The sequence below is a fragment of the Pteropus medius genome, unplaced genomic scaffold (assembly GCF_902729225.1).
Source record: "Pteropus medius unplaced genomic scaffold, Ma_sr-lr_union100, whole genome shotgun sequence".
Classification (NCBI taxonomy): Eukaryota; Metazoa; Chordata; class Mammalia; order Chiroptera; family Pteropodidae; genus Pteropus; species Pteropus medius.
Window position 1 is genome coordinate 1,798,853 of NW_024349225.1, and position 25,968 is coordinate 1,824,820.

Sequence of the window (25,968 nt, forward strand, 5' to 3'; positions counted from 1 at the left end):
AAAATTAAAAATCTGTTTAGAGGTAGACCTGCACAGATCGAACCTGTGATTTTCAAGGGTCCACTGTATTTTTGATCTGTCTTTTGGAATCTGAGTATGCAGAAGGCCAACTGGTAGTTATTCATGGATTTTTGACTGCAGCGAGGTCAGTGCACTTCACCACTGTACTGTTCAAAGGTCAACTGTTCGGTTTATTTTTTCAAGAATAAATTATTTTGTTGAAATATAGTCTATATTCAGAAATCGAAGGGTATAGCTTGATGAATATTATTACCTAGATCACGAAACAAAACACGACCAGCATCCTAAAAATGTTCCAATTACTCTCTCAAAATTGTCAATCTTTTCTTGTACTTTCTTAAACATAATAAAAAAAATTTCAGAGTTGTTATCTGAAACTCCAATATTTGGATTTCCTGTGGATCTGTTTTGCTTGTTTCTTTTTTGATAGACTATTTTTTAGAGCAGTTTGAGGTTCACAGCAAAATCGAGTGGAAAATACAGAGAGTTCCCATGTACCTGTGTTCTCCCCACCACCCGCAGACTCCTCGACTATCAACATCTGGCACCAGAGTGGTACATTTATTACAATAGATGAACCAACATTGACATACTATTATCACCCAAAGTCCATAGTTTACATGAGGGTTCATTCTTGGTGGTGTTCTTCTATGGGTTTTGACAAATGTGTAAAGACATGTACTCACTATTACAGTATCATACAGAAGGGTTTCACTGCCTACCTGTTCATCCCTCCCTTCCCGCAAGCCCCTGGCAACCATTGATCTTTTTATTGTCTCCATAGTTTTGCTTTTTACAGAATATCATATAGTTGGAATTATATATTATGTAGCCTTTTCAGATTAGCTTATTTCACTTAGTAATATTCATCTGAGTTTCTTCTATGTCTTGATAGGTCATTTCTTTTTAGCACTGAATAATATTCCATTGTGTAGATATACCATCATTTATTTATCCAGTCACCTATTGAAGGACATCTTGGTTGCTTCCAAGTTTTGGCAATTATGAATAAAACTGCTATAAACAACCATGTGCAGGTTTTTGTATGGACATGTCTTCAGCTCCTTTGGGTAAATACTAAGGAGTCTGATTGTTGGAGCATATGGTAAGAGTATGTTTAGTTGTGTGAGAAACTGGCAAACTGTTTTTCAAAGTGGCTGTACTATTTTGCCTTCCCACCAGCAGCGAATGAGTTCCTGTTGCTCCACATGCTCGTTAGCATTTGGTGTTGGTGTTTTGGATTTTAGCCATTCTAATAGGTATGTGTCTCACTTGTTGTTTTAATATGCATCTCACTTATGACACATGATGTAGAACCTTTTTTCTTATGCTTATTTGCCATCTGCACATCATCTTTGGTGAGGTGTCTGTTAAGATCTTTGGCACATTTTTAAATTGGATTGTTAGTTTTCTTATTGTTGAGTTTTTAAGAGTTCTTTATGTATTTTGAATAACAATCCTTTCATAGATGTATATTTGCAAATATTTTCTTCCAGTCTGTGGCTTGTCTTCTCATTGTCTTGATGGATCTGGTTTTATGGATTGTTTTTTTCTGTTCTGTTCATTTGCTCTTGCCCATTATTATACCAAGTAATTTCTGATTGAATTATGAATGCTGTGAAATAAAGTCGTATAGGTAATCTGAGGCTCTGGATGATGTTTTCTTCCAGAGATGGCAGGCAGTAACCTGAATCCAGACTAGGATTAAGTTTATTTGAAGCTGGGCTTCAGTCTTGGTAAAGACTGGTCTCTTTTGGGTTGCCTTGCAGAGATTGTCCTTCTAGGGAATAACAGGACTGCTCCATCTTGATGGACCCTAACCTCCAATTTTTATTCTTCCAGACATGTGAGGTTGCCTGGAATTCTGCTTAGTCTGTCAGCCTCGAGGCTGTCGCTTTCTGTCCTGCCTCTCCGACCCTCTGCTTCTTGGCCTCTTATCTTTATTTAAGAATTGGCAAATGCCTTGACACTAAAAACTGCAGGGAAAGCTGACTTTCTTAGTACTTACTTCTTTTTGGTATGTCGGCCCCAGAAATCGTTTTGTCTTGGCAGCTTTCCAGAGCCTGTACATTTTTTAAATAAATGTTTTATTGTGGAATAACTTTGGATTTACAGTAAAGTTGCAAAAATAATATAGAGACTTCCCATATATCTCTTATCCAGCTTCCCCTAATGTAACGTCTTACATTGCCATGGTATACTTGTCTAAACTGAGGCACTCACATTGATATATTACTATTAACAACCTTTCAGACTTTATTTTGGTTGGACCAGTTTTTCTATTAATGTCCTTTTAAAAAATTACCGGATCCAATTTAGGATATCACATTGCATTTAGCAAATTTCTTTTTTTAGATCCAACTCTTTAGTTATTCTTAGCGTGAACGCTGATCTGTTACAAGCTAATATGCCATAGCTGGAAGCAGAAGTCCTATTTATTGGTTTTAATTTTTTATAATGAATCCGTAGATAAGATACAGAAGACAATATCGGATATCCATTATTTTAAAGGTAACCAATACAACGATGAAAACACATAACCAATAAAAATCTGGGAATAGATGTGAGGTAGGAGGTAGTATAAGGGGATTAAATTTTCTCATTTTTAATAAAGGAGAGTCAGTTGATACCATCAAGTTTATGTCATGACACAGAATTATGAGAATTATGATGAAAATGATTAGAAAACAGAAAATAGAATTGCTTATCTCTGAGTAATGAGACGGCAAGTTGTGAAGGCGTACAAATTTTGCTTTTCTTTTAAGCTGATTTGCTTAAATTTTTCTTTTTTTAAAAAAAAATAAAGTAGAATCTATGTGTGCTGACATAGTGCGATGCCTATTCCTAAGTTTAAGTGGAAAAGACAATGGGCAGTAGAGCATGTACGGTATGATACTCGGTACGTAGCAACTGCGTGCACGCATGTGTGTGTAGTATGACTTTACAAACATACGTGTGCCCTTGCGCCTCTTTTATCCCACGAAAAGAACACGCATGGCTTTGCGAGACACGCGGAGCAGATCCAGTCTGCAAACTTCTTACAGGAGTCTGGTCTGAATCTGAACTACCCAGTCCTTCATCACCAGTGGTAGAAGTCAAGCATGACAAATATAGTCATTACGAATTTTCCTAACTAACAATAAATATAAACAGAGATAATATTTTTAAGTGTTGAGTGACAATAGGTATTAACCCAGATTCCATAGCCAAAAAAAAAAAAAAAAAAAATCCCTCTAATACTCAAGATTTAAGATGATACATTTACCTTTTCACACCTACAAGAGCATTAACCCTCCAAGACCTCTCCAGAATAAATTTAAAAAGGATTTACTTCAAAAGAAGAAAAATGATCCCAGAGGGAAAGACTTGGATGCAATAAAGGTGGAATAAATGAAATGAAAATCTGTTGGTAATAAGATTAATTATTGTAAAAACTTTTTTTTTTTTAAACATCTAACAAAAGGGCCAACAAGAAAAATTAAGGTTATCGATTCTCAGGAGATAGTTAAATAGTTTTTGCTTTTTATCCTGGAGGAAATTAGAGAACTGGGAAAATATATAGTTATATATGTATATTAAAATATGTGGGCAACTAGGATAATAGAAATAAAAGTCTCACTTTCAAAAATCAGAGGAAAAATTAAAAAAGTAAAGACAACTTTATCAGTCCTGGATTGGGTAGGAAATGGGAAAGAAATGTGACTCAATCACAGCTGCAAAGTCCCTTAATGTAGTCATAGGTTATGGGGATAGAATACACACCTCTTTGGGGAACTGTTATTCAGCCTTCCCAGGAACATAAATGCAGAGGCCTGAGGTGAGAAGTGATTGGCGTATTCTAGAAGGGCAGTCAGAGTAGCTGGAGTGAGCATGGGAGTGAGGAGGGCAGGCGGGAGCAGCCCATGCGGGCCTAGGAGGCCGCACTAAGGACCCGAGTCGTCTCTCTATAAGGTCTGAGGGAAACTGGACTTTTGGTGGTGAGCCCACTATATATAGTGTGTATTGATATTAAAAGAGAATGTTGCACACCTGCAACTTATTTAATGTTATTAACCAATGTTAACCTCAATAAACAAAAAAGACAAAAAATAAAAAATAAATAAAAATAAAACTTAGAAAAGTATATATACATTTCCGCACTCAAAAGATTCTGATTCAATAGTTCTGAGGAAAAGCCTTAGAGACTAAAACTTTCTAAAGCATCCCAAATGATTTCAGCAGATGGTTCCAGGGATCAAACTACGCTCTGCAAATGAAAACAGCACAGAGGGTCGTGATAATAAACACCGTCCGTCTAACCCTTCTTCTTCTTCATCTTCATGGTTGCTTTTGTTCCCACTGCCAGTGATGGGTTTTGGAAAGCACACATGACCTAATTCTGGCCTAGGAGACACAGGGAGAAGTCTTCCAAAGATGCTTCTACAGAAGTTGTTCTTGCTGTTAAAAGAAAAACTATGTGGATATGGCAGCCGTCATCTTGTCACCTTGAGGATGAGGCCAACACCAAGGGTGGCAGACAAGAGACATAAGGATGAGACTTGGCATTATTAAGCTGCGGAATCTGCCCATCCTGAGCTCACCCTGTCTCTGGATGTTCTGCTGTGAAAAATAATACATCCCATATTGTCTAAGGCGATTGGAGTGAGTATTTCTATCACTTGCAGCTGAAGTATTCCCAGCAGATGTAGCAAGAACGGCTATAGCTTTTCTCAGCTGCTCCATAGCTCTTCTTTTGGGTAGAATGGAAAAGCTATAGCTCTTTGCTCTCTTCCTCCTTTATATATCGATAAATCCTATCAGGCAGGCTTGTGAAAGGATGAAATGAGATAACACCTTTAAAGCACTTAGCACAGTGTCTGGCAAAAAAATGCTTAATAAATGCTCCTTGAATGGAATGAATGAGTGAATAGGTGATTGAATTTGTTGAGAGGTTGTAAGAAAACATAGAAGTTAACACCACCACATACCCATCTTCATTCCTAGATTCTTTCTCACATCAGGATTGAGGATTACTTTGGCTTTCTTTGACAACTATCCTGTTGTACTCTTGGATACAACACATTTTCTATTAGCTTAGAAAAGATTTAACCAGATGCAGGTCTTGTGGGTGTGTTTTTCCCCTAACCCAATGCCCGTGCCCTGTGCCATTTGTCGCCACCTGGACTGGCCTGTAGGAGGGTAACACATTACCGCGGGACGATCCAGGCTGGCAAAGTGAGGTACGATGGGTTTAGGCCATATGATACTTGGGAGCATTATCAAGATGCTTATGTGACAAGCTTGTTTTCCCCGCCCCAGGTTTCTCCAAGTTTGTGGACACTTTGCTGGCTTACAATAGTTGCAGCAGGCAGACTCAGCCTGAAATCAAATGCTAAGGATCATCAGACCCTTTGAAGGAACATAGATTGGCCACCAGGTCCTAAAGACAGAAGGGGGATCTCCTAGGTAATTTGCAGTCTTTTTCTGTTTGGCCCTGAAGTTGTAAACCTGAAAGCCTTCTCGAACACAAAAACACAGACCACGTGGGAAGCAAAATGGTACTGTATTTAAGTATTTAAAAATAAATTGGAAAACAGGCCTCTTGTCCTTTGTAATAAAGTTGCTTAGAGTTAGCTGTGCCACTGGACCTGGCAGCGATGATCAAACGTCCGGGCCGTGAGCATGTGATAAAACATGGTAATATTAACAGTTCTGTCCCCAGAGACAGAGAATCTCATCATGGGAAAGATAAACATTTATGTTGATTGTTAGACTGTTTTCATATTGAAGGTTATGACTCTAAACCCCGCCCTCACCCAAATCCTCTGGGTAAGGATTCCTGGCTGACCTCTGGGTGGGCTGACTACTCTCGTAAGTCCCAGAGATTTGGGAACTGGGTAACTGGGGAGGTGTGGATTTAGGCCCACCCATAGAAAGCGATGAGATAATGTGTTACTTCATTCTGCCTGGCTGAAACCTTGATCCTGAAATCTGTTCCTTGCCCTAAGCTCGTGCATGGCATTATGACTCCAAGTTCTTCTCCTTTGTGCTCTGCCTCTTTCTCGTTCTTCCTCTTTCCTCCTGCTCCCTCCCCTTTTCCCTTTTTCTCTCTTTCCATGATTAAAGTTTTACATCTCTAGGGTCACATGTAGATAGAAAGTAAATCAGAGATCAGTTTTGTAGCTTTGCAATCAAAATTGACCTTGTTTTTTCTTTTTTTATCGTATGCACGTGCAGCTACATGGTACTGTAATATTTTGATCTGGTGCAAATAGAGCATTCTCTTTTATCAGCAATAGAGTGTGTGAAGGTCCTGATAAATAGACGGACACTTCTAGGGCAGGTGTGGCTGAGTGTGTGTGTGTGTGTGTGTGTGTGTGTGTGTGAGAGAGAGAGAGGGGTGAGGTGGGGGAAAGGAGCTGCCCCTGAGAGTTAGAAATCAGATTTCCCAAAAGTGGACACCTGGAAAATCCTGTGCCATATTGGCTATTGCTTCTTAAGAATGACATAATGGAGCTGGAGAAGATCCAGGAAAGGACAGCTGAATTAATTAAAGAGTTGGAATGGTTTTAAAAACACTTTTGTTTTCAGATTATATAAGTAATATGTATTCATTATAGAAAATTTGGAAAAATATTCGAGACAAAAAGAAATAAGATTATATATTATTCCACCACCCAGAGGTAACAGGGTTTAACATTTCCTTGTATTCTGTCTCTGTCCTTTATGTATACAATCATATTATAGCAAAATTGGTATTTATCTACCCATTTATATATATTTGCTTCCTATTTGGTACATGTCGTATATCCTATTTGGTATGTTTCTTTGTCATTAAATATTTTTCGAAACACTTTCATGACTGTATAATACAGCAATTGATGGGTCTACAAAATTGTATTTGACTACTCATCTATTATTTAGATTTAGTTTATTTAAGATTATATGTAATAAATTAATTACATATTTATTTTTACAATGAAGTGTTTTCTACTCAGTCCTTCAAGGGCATTTCTGATTATGTCCATAGATCAATTCTTAGAAGTAGAATTATGAGGGCCAAAAGTTTTCAGCATTTTTAAAGTTCTTGCCAGATTGTAGTACAGACATATGAAACGAATTTAGAAGTTGAGGACTTGACAGCAGGAAAAATTAAATGCCAAAGGGAGACATGAATGCAGTCCATAAAAGCACAGAGGGTTTCCATTGGTCAAGTAGAGATTTGCTAACCAAATCCTGAAATATTGCTAACATGCAACGGTTTTGAGAATTCAGCGAGGGCAATTGCTTTGGAGCCAATGCGAAGAAGGTATGATTTGCTCGGCGGAGGGGGCGTCTGTGTAATTCTTGTCTTGAAAAGTAGTAACTGGCTAAAAATACAGACAGACTCCGTAAGAGTTTAGATGACGGTTATGGAGGTGGGAGGGTGTTTTGGTGGGGACGTCGTTCTGAGGCGGTGTCGTCCGGCGCCTGGAATTGAATGGCACAGTGGCCATAAACGTGCGTTTTGACAGTGTGGCTTGGTGCTGAGTGAAGGGACCGTGAGATCTCTGTAGCCTTGATACGGGGAAACTGACAAAGAGGGCTCTTCTAAACTTCCTGAAATGGCTTCTAGAACCCTAAGGGTGCAGGCGGGAGCGAGGATTGGTTTTTGGCAAACGCTCTTTTCTTTTATGGTGGGAAGGCATCACTTTTGTGAGTCTTAGCTCTGAAGATGCGATTCAAATATCTACCCTATCTTCTTAGGGAGAAGCGATCGAAATATAGATCCTGGCACGTTAAGCATTGTGTTTATTAATACCAAATGCTATCCCAGGCTAGGGCCAGCGGTAGGACACTTTAGGTCTTGTTTTTATTATTTGTGTTTTTTATGTGAGGAGATTGGTGGTTTTTTTCTTATGGTTTGGGAGGTAGAGATTTGGCGTGGCTCGGCATGTAAGAGCAGAGAGTTCTGACAGCCAGACTGTCTGGGTCCATTCCTGGCTCTGCCACCTACTAACTGTGTGACCCTGGACAAGTTAACCATCTTGTGGCTCAGTTTCCCTATCTGTGAACTAGGTTTTTAAATAGTACTCATCTCATAAGATTTTTATGAAAATTAAATGAGATATTATGAATAAAGTATTTAGAAAAGTACCTACACACAGCGAATACTCAGTACAGGTCAGCCCTTAATATGTACGGGACAGTGGGCCAGGAGCAGGGCATAGAGCTGCAGCAGACAATGTCCCTGAATTCTGAGAGCTTGCAGTCCAGTGGAGAAGCCAGACCGCTGGCAAATAATCTGCAATAAGAGTGATGTACAGTATAAAAAGGGGGCAAGGTGTTCTGGGGGTTTTTATCGGCCTCCATAGATACTCCGTTTCTGTTTTCCTATTTTGTTAACATAGACTGATTCGTTTAGCATCATAGATTCTCACGGTTGAAAGCACTTTCGAAGGTCACTTGAACGTTTTGTGACCCAGGTAAAAACTTCCTTCGGATGACACTATGATCACATGTGCTTCCTTCTCCTGTTCCATTACTGTCATAGAAGCTGCTGTCCCCACAAATTGTCGACTCAGCTTGGGGTGGCTTGCTTTCAGGAACCCCCTATATGATGACCCAGAGCCTGTCTGGGGCAGATGTCCTCCGCATTCATCGTTAGAAACGGAGCTGCTCTCTCTGTCCATCTGTGACCCGTGACATCCTGATTCTCGAACCCGGGCATGGGGCTTTGACCATTTTCTAGGCCTGTGGCTTTTCGCAACTCTGCCTGTGGTCACCCAGGCTATTATGAGCAACAGGACAAGGACGGGCAGGAAGCAGGGGCCAGGACCAAGGGCTAGGAGGGTAATGATCACCTCCCACGGGGGTGCCGAGCCTACTACCCACAGACCACCGGCATCGGGATCGCCTGCGGTTACTGTTTAAAATGAAGATTCCTCATTCTCAGACCCTATGGGATCTAGGAATACACATATTTAAGTAAGCCTCCCTGGCGATTCTTAGGAGACCACCACCCAAAAGCTGAGCCCCTGTGCCTGCTTGGAGCCGTGGCTAGCGACAAATGCCTTTCCTTGCTGGTTCCCAAGTGTTGCATGCCTACTGGATCTCCTTCCTGCCGGGTTCTTAAGAGCCCTAAGCCCAGTGCACAGTCCCACAGTCTTCTGGGCCTCCCTAGATGCACTTGGGAGGGGAGAAAGGGGAAAGGAGGAAAGGGTGGTAGAATGACCGGCCAATCGGGGGTGGTTCTATGGATCCTAGAATCACAGAACGCTAGAAGTAAAAGGCTTGGAGATGGACTCGTCCAAACTGTTCATTTTCAGGTGCAACATCACACCTGGAGCAATCCGGGGGGTGTACCCGAGGCCTCTGGCTCCTTGTCAACCACAGTGGTCATCCCTCCGGGGCCGCTCCTGGTCTGGCTGATGTGAGATGCAGGCATCAAAGAAAGTGCCATTTTGTCACAACTGTTGGGCTTGCACTTTGAATTATTTTGCCAACGTTCGACTGGGCCACACCAAGGTCGGCTCCATTTGTGGGTAGGAGCAAGTTCGGGAGACAGGGGAGCCAAGCCAGGGTTCAGGCCGGGGTCCAGACACCACCGGGCTGGCTCTGCTGTGCCGGCATCCTCCCCAGGGTTCTCAGGGCTGGTGGTGAGGGGTGTAGCTCCGCACTGGACATACTGACGAGCTACTCTGTGATCGTGATGAGTATTTGTGGTCGTTCTTAATTCTCATTCGGCCATGCACGTGAAGACACCCCCGACACAGTTCCAGGAATGAGAAGGCCTCTGGGGACAGTGTTTTCTTCTCTGGTCTCTGATGATTGCTGAGAGTGGTGGGGGAGGTGAGAACAGGGGTAAGTGGGAGCCGGGAGGGGAAACTTTCATGGGTGTGTCTATTGCAGGGCAGGCTTTGGCTGTGAATGGCAGTGGATTGCCCTCTGCAGTGTGTCCCGTGCATGAGTGTGTCTGTGTGTGTGTTTTTGTGTATGTGTATACTCTGGGCTGTGTGTGTGTGTTTGAGACTCGCACCCAAATGACTGACAGATGGTAAATTATTTTAAAAGCTTCCCTCCCCCACTTTTGTGAATAAGCTTCACCTCTGGCTTGTTGTATGCCAAGGTACCAGGCCTGGATCACAGAGATATCAAGTTTGAGAACTGGAATCTGTTCGGGGAGAGCCATTTGTGCAGAGTGGGTGGGTGCAGCAAAGGGGTGGAGGGGAAGACGTGGACATCTAGATGTTTGCTGAAGGTTTCCGGCACTCCCTGGAATATAGTGCTGAGGGGGTTTATGCTGCCCTTGGAAGAACATCACTGGTGAAAAGAAATTTCGCACTTTCTTTCTTCACTGCATTCCTCCAGGGCTTCCTGTCTTCACAGCTTCAGCTGTAAATTGGGCCCGGGCACACTGAGTCACGTGGTGGCTTTCAAATCCTCTCCTTGTATCACATCTCTCAGGATGAAAGACCCGAAGATGTCAGTTGGTCCAGTACCCTGCCTTCAAGCAAAGAACACCCAGAAAACCCGGATAAGAAGGCTCGACCCTGTTTTTAAACTTCCAGGAGTGATGAAATCAGCAATTTAGTTTTGATTAGTCAGAGCTTTATCACTTGCGGGTGACAGAAACCCAACTCAAACCAGCTTAACTGTAAAAGAGAAGGCAGTGTGTCTGCCGTGCACAGGACTCTGGGGCAGCCTGCAGAATCAAAGGCAGAGCAACAGGGCCCGCCCCCAAGGGCCGTAAGGCAACATTGCCCTTCCCTCTGGGGACATCTGTGAAATCAGCTTGCCTCACCTGCTCTCAGGTGTTGGCCTCTTCCCTCGCTGCAGCCTGGCTTCCTCCACGCAGCTCAGAAGATGGTGGCCAACAATCCGGCTTCACATCCACGTAGCTCTCACTCCAAAGGAGAGAGAAGCCCTTACCTCCAGTTCAGAAACTTCTCAGGATTCTGCTGGGTCAGTATGTGCAGAGAGACATGACGCTCGGATTGGGCCGGCTGGGGCTGTGCACATGCACCCCTGCCCCCCGCCTTCCTCATGAGAGATGGCGAATAAGGTTAAAGGTCAGTGTTCACTGTGATTCACGGCCCCACCAGGCCATATAGGAGTGGGAAGAAGTCCCCTGCCTCACACAGAAAAAGACATGGTAACTAAAAGAAGAAAGGTGAGAAGGAATGCTGATCAGCGAAAACCAAAAATTCTAGAGTATACTATATATAGTTTTGCAGTTAGGAGATTAGTATAAATGAATCTTCAAGTTCTCCTCCCTGTGGTGACCGAGATGATGTGTTATTATCTACATGTTTGGGACCTGAGGGGGACCAGATTATGACAATGGATACCATCAACAAGCAGAGTAATAGCCCTTTATAGGTTCATATCTAATAAAAGGATCTATATTAATTTCATTTTTAAAATGTATATTTCAAATCACAAGTGAGTACAGGGCAACTGTTCTAGTGCTCTGTGTGGACCCTAAGTAGAATGGTTCCTAACCTTTGGGAATCATGACGTACTAGGGAAATTAAACATGTAGTACAAAATGCCAAGTATGTGGTAAACGTGAGAGTAAAGGTCCCAAGTCCCCTGGAAGTTCAGAGGAAGATGCGATTGATTATATAATTCCTATAAGAGGTTCACTGTGGAATTTCATTTGGTTACTAGAAATAACATTTTAGAGGTTTATCTCATGTAGCATGACAGCTCCAATAAAGTCACCTGGAGATCAGGCTTCTTGCTTTTTGCTTCGATATCCTTAGGACTGGTTTCTATCCTCAGGATCACAGGATGGCTGCTAGAGTTCCAGCCATCTCATCTGCATTCCAGGAATAGAATGGAGGAAGAAGGGGTGAGGGCAAAAGGGACTCTTTCAGCTCTGTCAGCTCCTTTTAAGCAGTTTTTCCCTTGTCTTGTGTCACACTTTTGCTTTCATCTTCTCGACAAGAACTTGGTTATATGCCTATATCTAACTGTAACTGCTAGAAATTCAATGTAAGGGAGGATAGAAGATGCAGTCTTTTAGTCATCCTAAATAAGTCTTATCTTTTATTACCAGAGAAGAAGGGAAGAAAGAAGATCTGGGGCTGATTGGTAATGTCTGCCAATGCCCTGTGTGTTATACAATATTGAGATTTTCTGACATTATCTATTAGTGTGCAATTCAGCCATTTATCCATTTAAGAAAATGTATTAAGTGTTTTCTGTTTGTGTAGCAAGAGTTTTATACATATTGACATGGATACAGTGGAGGTAGAGGGCACGATCCTTTTTTCGAGTAGCTTATAGTTGAGTCAGGAGTGGGGCAAACAACACTGGAGTGCAGTTCCCACAAGCCACACTCTTCGCTGTATCCATGAAACAATAAGGGAGTTTGAGAGCAGAGATAAAGAAGTTCATAGTTTTATGGAGCAGAAGTAATAATAGCCATGACAGACTGTGTTGACCAGAGATGACCATGACAATATCTCCCATCCCACGTGGCTTCTACATTACAGTCTTGCCTCTCCTCCGTCAGGAGGCAGAATCTGACTCCTCTCCCCTCGAATTGGTGGGCTTGTGATTGTGATTTTTGTGGTTGTCCTGTGACTGTTAATTCTGGGTCATAAGTGGCCATGCAGTCCACCTTGTTCCTTGGAGTACTTGTCCTAGGAACCCTAAGCTGCCACATAAGGGTCTGACTCCCCTGCAGCCACCAAGCTATGAGGAAGGCAAGCCACATGGAGAGGCTGCCTGTGGACGCTCCTGCCTGATCTTTGAGTCCTTCCAGCTCAGGTACCAGACGTGTGAGTGAATGAGTCTTCCAACCAATCCAGCCTCCAGCTGTCAAGTTACCCCTAGCCTTTGTGTTTTCATAGATGAGGCCCCACATATCATAGAGCAAAGACAAACCATCTCTCCTGTGCCTTGTCCAAATTCTTAACCCTCAAACACCGTGGGTATAATGAGATGTTTATTTTAAGATACTTAGTTTTAGGACATAGTTACATAGCAAGAGTGGAAAATTCATTACTGCTTATGTTGTACGCACCATATGCTAGACACTGTTCTAAACGCTTTTAAGTCATTTACCCTTCACAGCAACTCTATTAGGTATGTGCTATGATTACCTCCCTTTTACAGATGAAGGAACTGAGGCACTAAGAACTAATTTACCCAAAGTCACACAGCTAGATGTGATAGACCCTAATCATTCTGGCCCCAGAGACTATATGTTTTCTTTCTAAGCTCAACTGCCATGCCATAGGTAAACATGTGGTCAGTGGGCCAGTTAGAAGCTCACATATGTGCTTAAGTCCTGGTGGGTACACCTGGCTCCATAGCATCTTCAGAGCCAGGTCATCACAGCAGGAGCCACATTTTCCGGCGGCCCGACTTCTCGGACTGACAAGTCGTTCTTGACCTTGTAGTCTCCCCAAGGCACATTCCATTTCTTCAGTTGGTCAGTTGATCTCACTCTTACTCTTGCCCTGACTCGGCCTCTACATCTTCATTCAACTCGTTAGACTCTGACACCATTTTATTTTATTTTTAAAACATTTTAACAGTATTTGGAAGTTTATTTTAAAAACGAAGTTAAAGACAACCTGAGAAAAAATTGCAAAGAAGGCACTCGTTAAATAAGTATGGCGATTAAATAAAAAATAAGAGAAATATGTTTTCTTCCACAACTCCGGTAATGAGTGGTCATCCTGAAGGTTCTTATGTTTCCAAAGTGGGAGAGAGGAAATCATGGCAATTAAAGCTGCCTCTCAAACATGTAAATCTATAGTAGAAACCAAATCTTTCTGTTCTTTCCAATAAGTCAGTTTTGATCTTTAAACGATGCCTTGTTTTTTTTTGTTTTTGTTTTTGTTTTTGTTTTTAAATATGATGCTAGAAATTCAATGGGATTTAGTGGTCTTTCCTTTGCAAGCACAGCACAGCTGTCTGATCCAGGTAGGCATGAGTTGGCAAAGACCGGAGATCCACGTTCTGTTTTGATGATTTTTCTGCATTAATCTTCTCATTTTCTGCTGTCCTCTCGATGTTATCTGTGAGACCGTACTCAGAGTGCTGATTTTCTGCAACCTGCATCTGCCCCTCCAGCATCTAATCTGGCTCCATGGTGGACCTTGCAAGTCACAATCCTGAGCCACCGGCTCCTAAGAGCCCTGCACTGTGCCACCGGCTATGACACCACTTTCTTTCTATCTCCTTGATTAGCTGGGATTCAGTTCAGCTGTGAGTATTTGAAAACAACTAGAATGGGTAAATGAGGAAGAGGTTAATTTTCATCACGTAACAAGAAGTATGAAGGTACGTGGAACATAATCCAGTGCTGGCCACCTGCTCAAGGACGTTAACAAGGACCATCTCTTTCTGTCTGCCAGCTCTGCCATCATTAGGGATGACTTTGTCTTCATGGTTGCGAGATGACTGCTGCATCTCCCGGTGTTGTGTCTGTGTTCCAGGCAGAAGAGGCCCAGCAGAGAAGGGAGATGTAAGGATGGCAAAGAGCAAAATTCTTTTCTTTAGGCTTTTCTCTTTTTTTGGAGAGGAAAGAGGGAGTTTGGGAGAGAGAAAACCTCTCTAGAAACTCCTACCTGCATCTCACTGGCCAGAACACTTTCACATGCCCCGCCCCTCCCCCACACACAGCCATAGGAGAGGCTGAAGCTCAGTATTTTGCTTTCTGGCCTCTAAAGTAGAGGAAATCAAAGCATAGGTGGGTCAGAATGTGGTGTTTCATGTAGGAGTCAGCAGACTTTTTCAGTAAAAGGTAAGAGAGTAAATATTTTAGGCTTTGTGGGCCATATGGTCTCTGTCTACTGTTGTAGCATAAAAGCAGCCATAGACAATACATAAATAGATGACTGTGGCTGTGTTTCGATAAAACTTTATTTAGTAAAACAGGCAGTGAGCTGGATTTGACACATGGGCTATAGTTGCCAACACTGGTTTAGCAGTTTAATCTACAGCATCTGCCATTGGACTCAAGTATTTCAGCCAAAATGTTATTCTCACAAATTGGAGTGTAGACATCCCTGAAAGATGTGAGTGGAGAACGGATTTCATAAGATGATCTGGTGATTCCAGGGTTGACTCTGAAGGCTGGTAGCCTACTGGAGCGGCCCATCCTTTACGTATTACTCACTGAATGTCCCTCCCCAAATCACAGGACTGGTCAAAGGGATGGCCAGTCGGAGAATAGTAAATGCTGTAATTAAAACTCTGAGGCTTGAATGGGCACATCAGAGTCATTGAGCACCATAAATATCTGTTTTCTTATTCTTGAACCCTTTGTTACTCAGGGAATAAACTAACAACATATGTTTGGGGTGGGGGTTAGAGAAAGCTCCTCTAATTTTCTTAGCCTCACAGAATTTCACATTTATATCTGGCTTCACCTTTGCTAGAGTAGAACCAGCATTGAGACAGTATGTGTTATATAATCTCACATCAAACCTTTGTGTTTATCATTAAAAATATGGCAACATCATCGTGGTTATAAACAGTTACCAAGGAAACCAGTTTATCATAATTAGCTATTTATTCCCTCTTTTCTCTCTCTCCCTTCCACCTGAGCTTTCTTTGGGCTGAAAGGTATGATAAGCTGTTATCAGCCTGGGCTCAGTGGCTAATTAGGTTCTAATACTGATTCATAGAATTACATTGCTCTTTTCCATAACTATGCTGTAGTGCATTGTCTATGCTTATTACAAACAGACACAGTGATAGAAAAATTGGTTTATTCTATGTGTTTCAAATAGTCCTCATAGCTGTTCCCAGGGCAGTGGTGTATCAAAACTCAAAAGAAGATAAAAACTTGTGGTTTACAAAGATTTGTGGCTCTTTGCCTTTCATTAGAAAATGGTCGTGACAGTAATTGCTTCCTGGATGGGGTTTCCCAGTCCTGTGGGATTTTTCTTATTTTTGTTATTCTTTGCAGTAGAGTTCATTACATTAGCTGATATTCATGGTTCACATCGATGCCCTAGAGCAGGGGTTGGCAAACTTTTTCTGTAAAGAACCAGACAGTAAATATTTTAGGTTTTGCGGGTCTTATGCCCTCTGTTGCAACTACCGAGCTCTGTCTTTATAGCAGGAAGACGGCCAGAGACAGTATGTAATGAATAGATGAGGCTGTGTTGCAATAAAACTTTATTTACATAGACAGGTAGTGGGCCAGATTTGGCCCACTGGTTGTAGTTTGCTGACACACCTGTCTAGAGACTCGATCCCTAATGTTGGGAAAGAATTTGCAGTTGCGCCTCTTACAGTGAGAACAACCGGGGAAGGCTGGATGCACTAACAGGAGCCTGTGTGCTGTCCTTTGTGTGAGTCTCTCCCTGCTCGCCAATCTCTCATCAGGAGGAGAGGTTCCTCATGGTGATCCCCTCCCCACAGAGGGGTGGAATAGGGATCAATTGACCCAGGCTGAGTCCTAATTTGGAAGCTTAACTGGATGACATCTTTTCATTGTAATCCACTCTACCTACCCCAAAGAGCTGTTGGCGTCAGAGAGAAAAGGAGCGGGAAAGGGCTCTGTGAACGGTAAACCACCACACTGTATAGCCACATAAGGTGTGGCTGTTAAGACATTGCTTTAGAGCAGATGTCACAGATAAGATGGAAACGACCCTTCAGCTTTTAGTTCAGCTGTCGTTTTAGACTCGAGCCCAGCCTGCACTACACTTCTGGGAAACTGTCTAGCCTGAGTTTTACTCCTCACGGTGACTGCGTTCAAGACCTTCCAAGATAGCTTGCTCTGTCTAGAGACAGTTCTTGTCAGAAATTTCTTGCTGAGATGGAGCTCAAATCTGTCTTTCTAGATCTTCTACCCATTGGTTCTGGTTCTATGCCTTAGCATTTCCAGAATAATATTCACCTCTATTTGAAAGCTTTTTGAATATTTGAAGATGGAGGTCACGATCTCCAAATCTTCTCCTCACCAGGCTAAACGGCATCGGTTCCTTGGACTGTTTCTATGTGACACAGTTTTGAATCTTTTTCACTGTTCAGATTACTCTCCTCTGCACAAGTTCCAGTTCCTCCATGCGCCTCCTGATTGGTGTACCCCATCAGACATAACATTCTATGCGCCTTCTGACTAGTACAGAGTAGGATTATCATATTCGTTCTTCTAGATTTAATGCTTCTAATGCTTTTCTGTTAATGCAGCTAAAATCACATGTGACCATTTAACAATACTAGATATTACTGAGTCGAAACTGACAAAGACCTTTAGGTCTTCCCCCCGCCCCGCCCACACACACATATTTATTAAGTCATGGCTACCTCATCCTGACTAGTGCAGAGTAGGATTTACCTGGATTTCTAATAAAGTTGTTTTGGATGGATTTGGTTTCTTTTTACACAAGGTCAAAGTCCTTTTGAGTTGTGACCATATGTATATTTCAATTTGGGTAGTGTATTTTAATGGGAATGCTCACTGCGAAGTCAACCACATGTCATCACACAGCCTACCATGAGTTCTGTTGTAGTCAAAGGTGTGGACTCTAAATCAGTGTTACTCAATTTTTACTGCTCTGTGAAAAGATGAGGAGCTTAGTCTAGAATGCACTAAAGGCTTTGTTTCAAGGAAGTCTAAGCCTAGTGACAGCTGATGTGCAGTTTGCAGAGAGGCTATTGCCTTTAGACTACACTTGGACTAACGTGTCTCCAAATGACACTCTTAAGACCTTGATTGGAACCCTAGGAGCTGGTTTAAGGAGGGTAGATGAGAAGAAAAACAACATCTTCAAAAAGAATAAAAAGATTCGTGGTGATTAGATGAAAATTATCCTTGAGATTCAGTCTAAGTTAGAGTCCTGATGGAAGACTTCTTCAGTTTGGATTTCAGTGAGAATTCCATGCACATTTGTTGATTTCTTAATTTGTGAGAGGCATAGTGCTAAGCACTTGGGGTTATAAATTTAAGATATGGGCTGGGCCATAGTTGGGGAGCCTTAAATGCAAACAAATTGTAGCATTGGCTGCTGGCGGCCACCCTCAATATCATTCTCTCCTTTGACCTAAGAATATTGAGTTTTTATCTCTGGAAGCAATGTTCTCGGGTAAAAAGACCACATGTCCCAGCATTCCTTGCAGTTAGACTTGATCATGTGATTTCCAGCAATCGCCTTGTATCATGACAGCCTTAAGGATGGGAGTTTCCTGCTATAGGATGTTGGAGCAGAAAGACAGAAGGAGCATAGATCTCCGATAACTTTGGGTAGCTTCCAGTCCTACCTAACAGTGGGCTTCTTTTACATGTGAGAATAAATCCTCATATGTTCTAGCTTCTGTTATATGCAGCTGAACCTCATCCTGAGTGATAGAGAATTTGATACATGGAAGGTAGTTGAAGCAGAATTTAAAGTGCAATATTGACTGAATAGAGGAGATGGGAAGGCAAATATTTAGGACTCAGATTTTTGCATACTGGAGAGCTGGAGACCCTAATGATGCATTGGCAGAGCGTTTGATTGCCTTGTTTCCTGCTGTAACTGGGAAAGCAAACCAGAAGTTGACTGAAGCTTTTGCTTTAGGGGGAATGACAGGAAAATTTAAAGTATTGGTTTGCTGTCTCCTTCTCTCCACTTCTAGCAAAGTCCTGTGAAAGAGAGCCATCCAGTCTGAGGTAGATGAGGAAAGACATATTACTTTGCCGAGGATGTAGGTGCTCTCTGCCTCAGGCCTGCAATCTAAGTTTATTGAGAATCCTATAATATGAAACTTTGCTGCTTTTTTTCCTTAAAGTTTTTTTTTTTTATTAAAATATAGCTAACATACAATATTATATTAGTTTCAGGTATATATCTTAGTTATTCAACGTTTATATACCTAAAGAAGAGGTCACTATGATAAGTCTAGTAACCGTCTGACACTAAACAACGTTATTACAATATTATTGACTATACTCCCTGTGCTGTACTTTACATCCCATGACTTATTTATTTACAACTGGAAGTTTGAACCTCTTATTCCCATTTACCTCCTCCCTCCCCTTCTTTGCTGGCTTTTTACAGTGGCTCCAGGACCAGCACCTTAGCAGGAAGCAAGGCTGGTGCCCACCACAGCGAAGACGGGGATAAAGGGTGCTGTCTTTCTCAGTGTGGACTTCCTGCCTCTCAACTTATTTGTGTTAGAGATTAAAGCCATGCCTTTCAGCTTCTGAGGTTTTGGATTTTCTGTTTATGCAGTGGAACAATTGATATTCGATGTCTGGGGGCCATTGGTGAACGTTTTCGTCTGTCATGCTGAGGACTTGGTACATTATCCTCTGGGCAGAGAGAGTGGCATGGTAAAGCCTGATAAGAGTGGTTTTGGGGAACGAAGGAGTGGACAACCTCTAAGGTGGTTTAGGTTATAGGGTATGCACAAGGCCTCCTATACCATACCTTTCTGCACCTCAGCTTGTTGGGCCCCTGACAGTCTACCGTTACACTTGTATTCCTTTAATTTTTGAAGGCATTTTGGGTGTTGAAAGTCTTTTCTTGATGAATTTCAAATACTCAGTAGGGAATGGACACCAGAATGCTTCAGCTCCTGACAGCTGCCCAAGACCCCAGCTCCAGGGATCGAGGTGGCAATGCCTGGAGCGGGAAGGGCACCAGCAGGGAATGGAGAGGGCGTCACAGAGAAATGTGACCAAGCTTCCAATCCTGCTCTGGGCTGGTGTCACCCGAGATGCCAGCGGACCGGGACGCATTTCCAGTCAAACCCATTCTCTAGGGCTGAGCCTGCGCTGCGTCAGTGAAGTGGAATTTGATCCGTGTAGACAGCTGATCTGGACATTTTTGGCCTGGATTATTTGTTTGGCTGTCTCCACTGATCAAATTAACTGGATAATTGCCAAAACTCTTCTCAGTTGTGCTCCCTTAGGCAGCTGGTGCAGCCAGCAGGATGGGGTGGGCCTCCTAGGACAAGCCAGATTAGAGAATTAGCACATGCCTGCTACCTGGTCACCTCAGGGAGCCAGCCATTTAATCAGGGGTGGGAAGTGGGTGATAGATGGGCCTCCTCTCTCCGCTTCACAAGCAAGAAGGTAAAACAGTGGTGTGGCTTGCATTACCCCAAGTAACGCTCCACACCAGAGGATGAGGCTGTGCCTAATTGGAATCAGGGAGCTGCCCCAATTCTGCTCCTACTTACTGAGGTGTACGCATTGAGGGTATCACAGAGTCTTATGGCTCAGCAATTGCTGTGAGGGGAGATGTGTTTCTTAAACTCTAGGGCCAAGAAGAGCTTAAAAGAAGAGCTGAAAAAGACAGGGAAAGAGGTCTCCTTGATCTTACACCCTCGGGGTGGTTGGGACCCCAGCTTGCCACTGGCACATTCTGGGCCTTGACGGTTTCTCTGATTGTTTTGGGTGTGTCTTGCGTCCTCGACCAAGGTACGTTTCCTTTAAGAACATGGTTCTTTATTGGTGTCCTTAGAACCTGGGAGAGTGTTCAACACGTGAGCACTGTTCAGAGAGCTGGTTGGTCTGTTGCTTAATTCTGTAAGATTTACTGAGCACATATATGCTCACCCACCACGGGGAGAACAAAGATGGTCAAGGCTGACGTGCAAGGAGCCCCCCAGTTTCACGAGGTGACAAGCGATCACAGCGCAGTGTAGTAAGAGAGAAGACAGTTTTGAACGGGAGTGCTCTGGTGGTACAGAATGGCATTGGAGGCCAACACACTCTCATTGAGCCTGAGCCCTGTGAGGGCTGAGGAAGCGAGGGAGGTGTTACTGGCCCCGTTCAACAGAGGAGAAAACTGAGGGTCAGAGAGGTTCAATGACTTGCTCAAGATCATGCCACTAGCAAGAGTCAGAGCTGGGCTGAAACTCAGGTTCGCTGACTCCCTTTGCGTCTCTATACTGGCCCTCTTTCGATGGATTCCATCTGGGCATTCTGGGGCAGGTGGGGGCCAGCACAGTGGGTACCAGTACGAGGCAGAGATCTCGAACGTGTGTCCTGCGGCCCAAGGCAGTCTGCAATTGGGTTTGTCGAGTTCAGACAGTGTTGTTATTTTAAAAATCAGGGTATTCAGATAAAGACTCAGATCTCTGGCTTCACTTTAAAAAATGAGAAGGTCTGCATAACACTCGGGCATAACGACCGTTTGCTGGTGCCCAGTGGTGGCTGCCCACCCCAAGATGGGACACGACTTTCCATTAGCCTTGGTGCACGCTCCCTTCCTTCACTCCTGGCCTGGCTTCTTCAGGCCTTCGAATTTGGGAACCTGGGGTTGAGGGACCAGAATGCTGATCTCTGTCCTGTTATCCCCGGATGGTCTTAATGAGCATATTCTCGTAGACAGAGCACTGGACTGGGAGTCAGATATCTTGGGCTGTTGTTCCCTCTGTGATTTGGGGCAGATCACTTTCCCTCTTCGTCACTGCAGAGTGAAGCCTGATGCATGGTCTCTGTATAGCTCCCAGTGATTCTGTGTAATAATGGAGACGGGCGATGGGGGTGAAGCTCTTCACGAACTGTTGACTAGGAATAAAAGACAGGCAGGTGGTTGTGATAAATGAATGGTTGGAGTCTGTGAGGGTGGGTGCTGCAGAGAAAGGGGCCATCTACCTGTACCCGCACACCCCTTGGGCCTCCAGACTGCCTTCAGACAGGGTACAATGAAGTGGATGTCAATAACTGTAGGTCCAGCTTCTGCCCAAGTGACCCAAATGTTGCCATCAGACCCACTGAGAAACCACTGGCCAGGTGGGGACGCTGGGTGCAGGAGGCTCCGGGAGGCCTTTGTCAACAGAATCCTTGGTCCCCGTGCACGTGCACATGGTCTGGCCCCGAGGGCCCATCCTGGCAAGGGGGAGCGGCTGGGCGTCTGCCCGTCTGCTCTAGTTCTGTTCCAGCTCTGCTCGCGTGAGCTCTGCAGCCTTCGCCCCCAAACCATTTCTGTTGGACTCCATCTCTCTCGGGAACTTCTGCTTTGTCATTTAAAATAGTTTGGGAACTTTAGCGGTAGTCGAGTGTCAGAGCAGTTTATTTGGTCTGTAGGCGTTTTTGTTTTTAAAATTCATGACAAGTTCCTTGCAACATGTTTTATTATATTTTCGCCACCTGTTCCACCTTGGGGGTGGTTTTAAAATCTGGGACTATCTATCTATCTGTATTTTTTTAAGTTTCCTTATTTAACATTTATGTGTCTTGCAAACGCATACACATGCACACATACAATGTGAATTTAAATATAGGTATGGAATATATATATACATATATATTCCCTGTGGCTTGATTGGCTTTAAACTGTGGTTGTAATGTTGAAGGTGTACGTTTTGCCAGGCTAATTATGGAGCTTTAAGTGATACATTTGTAAAACAAATAAATACTCAGAAAACCCTTTGTACAGTGCTCTCTCTCTCTGAACACTAATAGCCAAAAACATATATCGCAATATTTAATCCTCTAAGGAAAAAAGCCTTGGAAGGCTTTACAACTTCTTCCAGCTTCCACTGAAGTGGAAAAACGGAAGCAGTTTGCCCATTTTTACAAATGGAAGTTAAATCCCAACAAAGTAGCTGGAGGACCAGTGGTGGAGGTGGGGGTGGGGGCGGTCCATCCTCAAACCATAGCATCTGTGTAATCATTTGCCGTATTTCTCTGTGTCAACCAGGACAAAGAATATTTATAGCACTATATTGTATTTCCTTTCTCTGAAAATACAAGTACCATGCATTCAGCTTTAATGATGGTCTCAATTGAGTGCCTGGATCCAACTGTGCCTGAAGCCTGGACTTTAAGTTATGTGAACCAATAAAATATCTTTGGGCCTCTTCCACTTGAAACTAAAGAAAAGAAAAAAATTTAAAATCCCCAAACCAGAAAACAACTATGCTTTTAGAGTTAAGCTTTTAACATATTATATAAATTTGACATAAAAATATTGGGTGGGTATTGACACCTCCAGTTTTTTAATATTAATTGTGAAAGCCTTAGTGATCTACGTGAACTATCTTATTGCTTATAAAACCAGGTCAACAGGTATATAAGGGTCAAAGAAAATCAGGCTTCTTTTAGAGGAAATCTGAAAGTAGTCTACTCTATTTTCCATAATACCATGCAAAGTATGTATTAGGGTCCCTGACATTGTGCCCTATGATGACTCTTTTTGCCGAGATTTTCAAGAAGGATTTTGTTTGTGGCATTGAGACTCTGACCCTATCTTTATTGCCACGGAAGCCGAAGCTTCCCAAGGGCATTCGGAGAGACCTCTGTATTCTCTGTAGGCCCCCTCCTTTCTGTCCCATGGGGGGAGGGGTGGTGGTGATCTGTACTATTTCATGACTGGTAATATGAGGAACAAGTAGATGTGCATAAGTCACATAATTTATGAAAGCAGAATTTGCAGAATAATGTCCTGGAACAAATATAAAGCCAGGATCTTGTAATAGATAAGAATACGGACTTTAGTGTCATAGAAACCTAACTTAAACAAGTTATATGACCTCTTTAAGCATCGATTTCTCCGTTTGTAAATAGGAATACTATAATTGATAGTACATGCTCAATGAATGTTAGCTATTCTCATTATTTCTCCAAATACCTGATCAAATAAATTTGGGATTCAATACATGCTAAAATCTTATCTTGAAGATTCATAATGTTCATTAGCATATTAAAGACTTAGAGGAGTCCACTAATAAAGCAAACTGATCGCTTTTATTTATCCCAGTGTTTTCAAATCTGACTTAAGCAAATACTTTTCTCCTGTGCTATTTTCCTGTGCAACTGGGGGTCCCATGGAACACACTTTGAGAAACCCCAGCGTAAGTAACCTATAATAATTGAGGGGGATTCATTAGGCCACCACTAGGGGGTGTGCCAGCCAAGTTTTCTGATTCTCAGTCGGAAAAGAGGGATTGCTCTGGGCTTCCAATGAATAGAGCTTTTGAAGGCTTTGCTGGGTAGGAAGGATAGACCAAAATGGTGACGGTTTAGGGGAGCAAAGGAAGGAAAGAGAATTGGTCACACCATGGAGAAAGATGAGAGAAGTTTTCCTGCCCTTCCTTTCTGTTAACATGTGCAATGCCTGACCTTTGGATAATGGGTCAGTAGAGACCCCAGAGTGGCTTGACCTGGCAGCCAGGCCAAAGCCGGGGTGGGGACAGTGAAGGCAGGCCCACCGGAGAGCACCAGAGGCCTCCAGGAGGGGGAGTGTCCAAAAGACTAATATTTTGGAGGGTATGAGTTTCTGTGTCTGATACGAAGATTTTATATGTATATGTGTACATATATAATCTCCATTTTATACAGATTATATATGTGTTTATATATTTATATACATATACATATATAACCTTCATATTAGACATAGAATGTATTTAATAAATGTTTTGTTTTTTTTTTCTGTTAACTAGAAGTTTCCCCTTAACCTTGTCCAAAGTATGATGTTGGTGTGTAAATGAATTAGAGTGGTAGATTTGGAGGTAGACTCTAAACATCAGATGATAAAAATGCTCATAGTAGAAAATATAGAAAATTCAGAAAAGCAGAAAGAAATCAGTTGTAATTAGATACCCTTCCCCATAACGTCTGGAGATAGGTAGGGGGATGTGTAAGCAATTGGGTACTTGAGGGAGCACATATTGGTTAGGATTCTTTTGGTTACAAATGACAGAAATCCAATTCAAATAGCTTAGGTTAAAAAAGGAAGCTTTATTCTAAGGATCTGGAATTGTCCATCTTAGGGACCCTGAGGGCAGAGATGTGGCAGGGCCTCAGGACTCGTGCTGTCAGGACACCCTCTTTCTCTGACTCTTGTTTCTTCCTCTGTGAATCTGCCTCCTCCAGCCTCTTCTCTCTGTGGAGCTACTGCTGGAGTCTCTGGCCCACAAGGCAAGGCACATGGGCCCACATCTGTAACTCCTGGGCACTCTGTCCTCTTGTTTTTGCTGCAGGAGAGACAGATTCCCTCAGTTCCCATTCCAGAATTACTGGGGAAGGAGAGGTTTGTCCTGGCTGGGGTCAGATGTCCACCCTAGACCTATCGACTGTGGCCAGGAGCCAGCCATCTTGTCAATAATGGCTCCCTGTGCAACTGTGTGTGTGCACGCACATGTCTGCATATGTGTATGTGTGCATGCGTGTGCGTGCGTATGTGAGGTCCCCAGAAAAGTCAGAATTGGGGAGGAGAGGAGGGAATAGTGACAGACAAAACAATGTCTAGCACTATGTATATTTTCTGTATTTATATAGCTGAGTTGAAACTATGTAAACGCATCCTGTTTTTAATCAAACATTTTGTCATCAACATTTCCTCAGTCTTCAAAATCTTTGTAAAGTGCATTTTAAATTATTGTGTTATATTTAATTATTTGGATGTATTCAGCAAATTTCTAATTGTTAGATATTTAGATTATTCTGTTAAAATTTTGAGAGGGCTATTATTAGTAATGCTATGATAGGAGGAAATTTTTCTGACTTCATGAAAGGAATAGCTACAACTGTGAATAAAAATAAATAGAATTTGGCCCACTGTCCCTCTCCCCATTTCACAGTCGATGCAAACCATTCTGGATCTCACCCCCTACTTGGCTTCACTTTTCCCTTCTATTCTTCCCCAAAGTCAAAAATTGGAGTGGGAGTTGAGGGTTGAGTACTGTGGAGGTGAGTGGGCAGGAAGACATCTTTGGTGGTCCCCTGGGGCCTCAGGTCTGCCTTGTCCCTGCTGTTACCCTTCTGGAAACAGATCTAGGTAAAGTGAATCGTCTGTGAATAAACCCTCCACCTAGTAACCCAAGAAATCGACAGCCCCAAAGTCAGTCATCTCAGGAATGAGGCTCTGCTTGGTCGGGGCTGGACGAGGGGATGCAGGAGAACCCAGGAATGGGGGCAACTGGGAGACCTGAGCAAAGGTTGGCTCCTCCATCTCTGGAATTCACAACCACCCTGCTTTGGGGAGCAAACGAGAGTCACCCAACCGTTAACCTGCCGCACTCTCCTCCGGGAAGGGGAGTCTGGAATGTTCGTGATTTTCAACCTCCCGT

General features: G+C 42.9%; 1 protein-coding gene across 1 annotated transcript in view; it reads left to right on the forward strand.

Annotated features, from left to right (window-relative positions):
• Window positions 1-25,968, forward strand: part of RPS6KC1 (ribosomal protein S6 kinase C1) — a 221,827-nt gene that overhangs the window by 186,165 nt on the left and 9,694 nt on the right. The window lies entirely within an intron of this gene.